Raw genomic sequence first — 6,408 nt, 5'->3', positions numbered from 1 at the left:
CCGTAGGGTCTACACACTTAAGGTTCGATGACGCTAGGGTTATTACACTACAATAGGACCCCCACTATAGCAATGCCTCTTTCCGTATCCAAAAGTGCATATATGCGTTGTTAGTGTCTTTACCAACGGTTTAGGATGCGTAGCCTTATCTAGTGTTGCTAGCGCAAATTCCAACGCTTATACTAACGTTGGTAAAAGGGACCGTTGCAGGACTACAACACATAAAACAGATCCACGCAACACTTTTATACGTTGGTGCTTAATGTACACGAAGCAGGATACCATTGCTTGGCAATGAAGAATTTGCAACATTTCAAGTGTTGATACTTATATAATGTGAATATTATTATTATTATTATATATATATAATAATATATTGCCCGTAATTAAATTAACCCTACACGTAATGGTGATAATTATGTACTACTTGTGAAGAAAAAACAAAAGAATATACTCATGGGAGGAAGAACTCATATATTAGATAAAAATGTTGGATTACAATAGTGGATATTACACAAGGAACATCATCCTAATGTGATGCATAATCCTAATATTTTCTTGACAGAGGAACTTAAACTAAAAGCATCCATCAATATCTGTACAACTAATCTAAAAGTTAACCGAGGAACATCATCCAACAAGAACATCATCCCTGAAACTTAACCAAAACTGAAGCATCCATCATCATCATCCTGAACAGGACATCATCATCATCATCATCATCATCTTTGCAGTATACTTGCCACACACCCATATAATCATCCATTTATCCTTTGAATCTACAGACAAAAAAATGAATTGTTAACACACAATGCATTGACAAGATGCAAGTAGTGACAGAAGGATGTTAGCCATTGTATCTGCTAGTATATCTCTATATGCAAACTCCAGAAATTCATCTACACCAGGTGAGTACTGTGTACTTTCTCTAGGAAATCGCAATGGTTATTTGGTCGATTCTAAAACCATTGCACACTGCATAAAAATAACAAATATTACTGCAGTTGTAACCATGAATGAATTGCAAAAGCTTAGCTTGTTAATATCTTGTTTACGGTATAAGTTCCTATCATCATACAACAGAAATTCACAATTATATTGTTTTCGATGATGCAATGATCCTCCTCCCAGCGATTGCAACATAGCGGGCAGAATTTTTTTTCAACATTGTAAAAAAGCTACTAAGGTTACTCCACTATGCATACTAGTTGTCAACGTTTGCATGGGCTAACATTTTTGTGTTTCACATTATTAACTGGGAATAAGTACTCTGGTGATCTGAAATTGTTAGCTCAGATCTGACATCAGTAATGATACGCTATTTCTCTTTAAGAAAAAAAATATGAGAGAAATAATGTATGCTTCGACGCCAGATGTCTCCCCAACTGATGAGGTTGGAGAAAGGAGGTGCTGCAGCATACAGTTATTAGAACGCTTGGTCACTGCAAAGTCATGATACAATCAACCAAAAGAAACATCCAAAACAAATTGTGAGTAAAATTTGATAGTGAAAACACACTCGATGAGAAATTTATACATGTAAAAATTATATAAGATCGTCACGACTTAATTTAAGGGGTTCATGTTGTATGTCAAAGCCCAATATTTTACAATATTTAGCTTGTATTAGTGACACTTACAGCAAATATCTTACTGTATATATACAACTGGATATTCGACTCTAGATACATATCAAATATGTCGAATATTTTACACGATAGGATTTCTCTGAGTCATCCACTATGTTTTACCATGTACATCTCTTCTTTTGACTAAAGTATACACTATCAACACCCTGTAAATTCCTACTATAAATATATACCAAAGGACACGTCACGGAGTTGAATTTTGTTATCACGTGGTAGAAAACTTCAGCACTATAATGGGATAATATGCGAAGTTGCTGGAGAAAGAAGAGAGATGAAATCGACATGAGCAAACTCTATCACAATAATGGGCTAATGTGCATGCGTATGTGCGTGTGTGGCTAAGAACTTAATTAACGAAGTCATAAAATTATTTTGGCTAACCTTATACATGACCTATTAAATTACCACTACCACAGATAATTATTTGTGTTTGTCCTTCCTCAACGGCAGCACATATATTTTCACATTTAGAAAAACAAGCTATGAAGAAACTGACCTTGTTAGATAAATTATAAGGTAGAATTGGTAATTGTCAAGGTCATCCTCTCCTCTGCTTGCATGCCACATACTTGCACTGGTACACACTGCTAATTAGCTCAAGTAAACATTTGTTTTCTTTGAAACTGAAAAGAAACCGTGATAATTTATGTGCGGCAAATACAATAGAACAACATATGTTTTCTGATACATAGTGACATCATTTTTACAAATTGCACAAACAATTATAATTAAGATGTACCTGAAAATATTAAGAAAGGTATATAAAAATCTACCAAACATAAGGACGATCATACTTTTTATATTGTGAGCTTATGCTTTTGCACATGCATCACACAGACTAGTGGGACTATATATGTATATAATTATATTAACTGTTGTGTATAAAGAAATAGCCACCATGCTGATATTAAACTAATCATGCACCTGCATACATGTATGAACTAGCTCATACACTGAAGCATCACACGTTCAAGTTAATTAGGCTACAGTTATGGATGCAATTTAATAGAATTAGCACTTACACCATGGGTGGAGGCACGGTGATGCGACCAATTAGACCTCTGAGCAGATATGATTAGAAAGAAAGAGAGCCCATTGCGTAACGAACTAACAAACATCTAAGTTACGGCGGTCAGGTAGTCAGGCCTGAGTAGATGGACGTGATACATCACTCGGATGTTCTCACTTCTACAACAACTCTGCGTAAAGTTCTCACTTCTACAACAACTCACTGGAACATGTGAACACTGCTACCTACTTCAGCTATAATAAGGTTTAAAAAGGATGTTTCCAATAGAAATATGACTGTATGACGGAGTGACTGATCAGGCCTACATCTTGGCACGTAAGCAGAAAGTGGAACCTTGAATCATCAACATCAACCACGAGACTAAGACAACAAGCCTATTATACAATCAGTCAATCAATCACGTAATCAACGACAGCAACCAATGACTGCATAATCAAGTTTCACTTACATGGGCTTGTGACAGGCTCCTAAGCCATAACTAAAATCAGTTTAATCACAGCAAGATGCTTCAGCTAGAAGCTCCCCTCCGCACCAACCATCTATTCAACCTGTCGGTCATAATCAGGGACTGGCATGTCGTAAGTAGCAATTCCCAACGAGACTGAAGTGAAGCAGAGCAAGATGGGGAAAATTAAATTGGGAGAAGAGAAGCGGTCCAGCTCACCACGGTAGCGCGATCGCGAGGGTGGTTGTAGTCGTAACTCTGCCCGTAGCCGCAGGCCCTCGTGCGGAGGTAGTAGATGCAGTTGGTCGTCAAAGGGGAGCGGTGACGAGAGGGACGGCACGACATGAAGCAGGTCGCAGGGGAGTGTTGACTAGCGACGGCGCGCAGGGATGGAGGATCGCAGGGGGAGTGGTGAGGGCCTGAGGGGCGGCCTTCCAGGACGGAGGATCGTACGTGAGTGGTGACTGGTGAGGGGCGGCACTCCAGGATGCAGGTAGGTCGAGGGGCGGCGGCCGGCGTGGGATCCTATAGGATCGAGAGGAATAGGGAGGCTGGGGAAAGGTAATGACCTAGATTAATCGTGAAAGCTAACTTGGGCCGGGCTAGACAATAGGCTAGGTTAGTGCGTTGGGCTAGTTGTGGCCAGTTGGAATATACAATGCATATTCTACAATACTTATTATTCGTATCTATTGTGAATTTTGCAACATACAGTCAAAACGTTGTAGAATATATGTTGCTTTATAGCGGGTTTCCTTGTAGTGTTAGGAAGACTTGTATGTGATTACCGAATGTTGTTCGGAGTCCCGGATGAGATCCCGGACGTCACGAGGAGTTCCGGAATGGTCCGGAGGTGAAGATTTATATGTAGGAAGTTGGCATACGGTCACCGGAAAGGTTCGGGGGCATATCGGTATTGTACCGGGGCCACCGGAGGGTTTCCGGGGGTCCACCGGGAGGGGCCACCTCTCTCGGAGGGCCTAATGGGCTGTAGAGGAAAGGGAACCAGCCCTACATGGGCTGGCCACATCCCCCCCTTGGGCCCATGCGCCTAGGGTTGGGGGAGGAACCCTAAAGGGGACGCCCCCCTTGCTTGAGGGGCAAGCCCCCTCCCCTTGGCCCCCCCTCTAGATCTCATCTAGAGGGGGCCGGCCACCTTCCTCCTTCCCCTATAAATAGAGGGGCAAGGGGAGGGCTGCAGATCACATCGAAGGCGCAACCCCTCCCCTCCCCAACACCTTTCCTCCTCCGCAAGAGCTTGGCGAAGCCCTGCCGGAGTACTGCAGCTCCACCACCACCACGCCGTCGTGCTGCTGTTGGAGCCCTCTTCCTCAACCTCTCCCTCCTCCTTGCTGGATCAAGGCATGGGAGACGTCTCCGTTCCGTACGTGTGTTGAACGCGGAGGTGCCGTCCGTTCGGCGCTAGGATCATCGGTGATTTGGATCACGATGAGTACGACTCCATCAACCCCGTTCACTTGAACGCTTCCACTTAGCAATTTACAAGGGTATGTAGATGCACTCTCCTTCCCCTCGTTGCTAGATTACTCCATAGATTGATCTTGGTGATGCGTAGAAAATTTTAAATTTCTGCTACGATCCCCAACAGTGGCATCATGAGCTAGGTCTATGCGTAGTTTCTATGCACGAGTAGAACACAAAGCAGTTGTGGGCGTCGATTTTGTCAATTTACTTGCCGTTACTAGTCTTATCTTGATTCGGCGGCATCGTGGGATGAAGCGGCCCGGACCGACCTTACACGTACTCTTACGTGAGACTGGTTTCACCGACTGACATGCACTAGTTGCATAAGGTGGCTAGCGGGTGTCTGTCTCTCCCACTTTAGTCGGATTGGATTCGATGAAAAGGGTCCTTATGAAGGGTAAATAGAAATTGGCATATCACATTGTGGTTTTCGTGTAGGTAAGAAATGTTCTTGCTAGAAACCTATAGCGGCCACATAAAAACTTGCAACAACAATTAGAGGACGTCTAACTTGTTTTTGCAGCATATGCCTTGTGATGTGATATGGCCAAAAGGATGTGATGAATGATATATGTGATGTATGAGATTGATCATGTTCTTGTAATAGGAATCACGACTTGCATGTCGATGAGTATGACAACCGGCAGGAGCCATAGGAGTTGTCTTAATTTATTTATGACCTGCGTGTCAACATAAACGCCATGTAATTACTTTACTCGATTGCTAAAGCGTTAGCCATAGTAGTAGAAGTAATAGATGACGAGACAACTTCAAGAAGACACGATGATGGAGATCATGATGATGGAGATCATGGTGTCATGCCGGTGACAACGATGATCATGGAGCCCCGAAGATGGAGATCAAAAGGAGCAAAATGATATTGGCCATATCATGTCACTATTTGATTGCATGTGATGTTTATCATGTTTTACATCTTATTTGCTTAGAACGACGGTAGCTTAAATAAGATGATCCCTCACTAAAATTTCAAGAAAAGTGTTCCCCCTAACTATGCACCGTTGCGAAGGTTCATTGTTTCGAAGCACCACATGATGATTGGGTGTGATAGATTCTAACGTTCGAATACAACGGGTGTAAGCCAGATTTACACACGCAATACACTTAGGTTGACTTGACGAGCCTAGCATGTACATACATGGCCTCGGAACATGGAAGACCAAAAGTCGAGCATGAGTCGTATAGAAGATATGATCAACATGAAGATGTTCACCGATGTTGACTAGTCCGTCTCACATGATGATCGGACACGGCCTAGTTGACTCGAATCATGTTTCACTTAGATGACTAGAGGGATGTCTATCTGAGTGGGAGTTCATTAAATAATTTGATTAGATGAACTCAATTATCATGAACATAGTCTAAATTGTCTTCGCAAATATGTTGTAGATAAATAGCTCACGTTGTAGCTCCCTGTTTCAATATGTTCCTAGAGAAAGATTAAGTTGAAAGACATTGTAAGCAATGATGCGGACTAGGTCCATAGTCCGAGGAGTGTCCTCACTGCTACACAGAAGTCTTACGTCTTTGATGCACCGCTTGCTGTGCAAACCCCTACAACATTGTCTGTGGATGTTGTGAACACCTGACAGACACATCCTGATGACTACTTGATAGTTTAGTGCACCATACTTTACGGCTTAGAATCGGGATTCCAATGACGTTTTGAATGCCATAAGACATATGAGATGTTCCAAGAGCTGAAATTGGTATTTCAGGCTCATGCCCGTGTTGAGAGGTATGAGACCTCTGACAAGTTCTTTTGCCAACAAGATGGAGGA

General features: G+C 42.2%; 1 long non-coding RNA gene across 3 annotated transcripts; it reads right to left on the bottom strand.

Moving 5' to 3' along the window:
- Nucleotides 1–462: 462 nt before the first annotated feature.
- LOC123107312 (uncharacterized) lies at nt 463–3,646 on the bottom strand. Of its 3 annotated transcripts, none has more exons than XR_006451643.1 (4): nt 3,344–3,646; nt 3,128–3,247; nt 2,146–2,223; nt 463–779 (listed from the first exon to the last, which is right to left on the bottom strand). It is a non-coding gene; the product is annotated as an uncharacterized lncRNA (long non-coding RNA). The 3 variants fall into 3 exon arrangements; XR_006451642.1 differs by having other exon boundaries at nt 2,146–2,233; nt 3,128–3,227; XR_006451641.1 differs by having other exon boundaries at nt 3,128–3,227.
- Nucleotides 3,647–6,408: the final 2,762 nt, after the last annotated feature.

This window comes from Triticum aestivum, chromosome 5A (assembly GCF_018294505.1).
Source record: "Triticum aestivum cultivar Chinese Spring chromosome 5A, IWGSC CS RefSeq v2.1, whole genome shotgun sequence".
Classification (NCBI taxonomy): Eukaryota; Viridiplantae; Streptophyta; class Magnoliopsida; order Poales; family Poaceae; genus Triticum; species Triticum aestivum.
The sequence above is the reverse complement of the archived record's forward strand: the minus strand, read 5'-3'. Positions and strand labels throughout refer to the sequence as shown.